This window comes from Lolium rigidum, chromosome 5, assembly GCF_022539505.1.
Source record: "Lolium rigidum isolate FL_2022 chromosome 5, APGP_CSIRO_Lrig_0.1, whole genome shotgun sequence".
Taxonomy (NCBI): domain Eukaryota; kingdom Viridiplantae; phylum Streptophyta; class Magnoliopsida; order Poales; family Poaceae; genus Lolium; species Lolium rigidum.
The window spans coordinates 144,357,665-144,359,200 of record NC_061512.1 but is presented as its reverse complement, the minus strand read 5'-3'; positions in this window follow the sequence as shown (position 1 = coordinate 144,359,200).

Sequence of the window (1,536 nt, the reverse complement as noted above, 5' to 3'; positions counted from 1 at the left end):
TTGCGTTAATAGGTTAGTCCCAGAAAGTGCTAAAAAGTGTGAAAAAGTGCACATAAAACATATAAGAATTGTAACAAAACAAGCAGAGAGCATCAAAAATTATAGATATGTTTGGGATGTATCATTGTGTAGGGTTTATAGTACAAAATTTGAGGACGAAGTTTCATTTTCCATTTTCTTTAAGGTCCTCCTTGTAAGATGTACATCCACCGAGCTTAATGAATGCAACATCTGCTAGGCCATTCGAGGCCTATCTTGGTTCAAAAAGAAATTCAGATTTCAGAATTGGATGCTTCTATAGTTCTACTCACCGCTCCGGAGAATACGTCAAGTCTAGCAAATATGCTGAAGTGGGTCAATGGAATAAATAAAATACGTTTTCCTTCATAAAATGATTTCTTAACTTTATTAAAATATACATGTATATAGATGTGTTTTACCATGTAGATATATGTAAATCTAGATAAAATTAAACATCCTTTTATGGATGGAAAAAGTACAAGCTACTACACGATTTGAGGCCTAGAACCTAGCCAAACCCGATATGCTAAAAATGTCCTAATATGAAAAATTTGGGACGCTATTATTTAAATTTGCAATCCAAGCCACTCTTTTTGCGGAGGCAAAAGCCAAGAGAATTTTAGACAAGAGAACTTTCAGCTGTCCAGCCTCCGGCTATCTCCATCGCCATTACCCGTGGTATGTGAGAGGCGGGGCAACTACCTCTATTGGGTCGAATTGGTCACGTGGGAATCGCCCGAGCTCTTCCCACCTCAAGGGGGAATCTACATGGGCCGGCCCCACAACGCCTCACATCATTGGGTGAAGAAAACCGCAGCTACCACCATATCTTCCCATGTTTCCCACCTCGCCGGTAGCTAGACTCGCCCGCAACCGTTGACCTGACCGCATGGACACGCCTCCCCCCCCCCCCCCCCCGTGGTTGGCAGCTGCCATGCCGCCTCGCCTCCCAACCCTGCGCACTTTCGATAGTTTATCACCCACACCCCTCCCTCCAAACCTTCTCCATTGGTGAGCCCCCCACAAGAGCAACCTCAACTCTAACCATGTTGGCCACTTGAGACGAAGAAGAAGCTCACCACTGCACACGTAGCCAGCTGCACCCTAAGTTTTTGCCTCACGGGCGACGCCACGACTAGCCTCGTCATCCCTATGTCATGCAAAGTTCATGAAATGCTTATATTTGTCCAAGAATTTTTTTTAATTTTCTTGTCACGCGCCCATGCTTTGACAAATTTCTGGGCCCGCCACTGAGTACACGTGAAGTGACTGATAAGAGACCTGGCAAGCGGTTTTTTAACCTCCATTACTTACTTTCCTATCTCTCCATTCACACCGACCGTGAACGGAACGAGCATTGGATGATTTTTTTCTTTATTTCTTTGCGAGGGAAGATCATCAGTCTTTTTCAGAATCTGAAGAGCATGAGAGATGGATGAGGAGCCGGTGAACTATGACTATGAGGGAAGACCATCAGTACGGCTGTGATCAGCCTTCCGATTGATAAAGCACAAT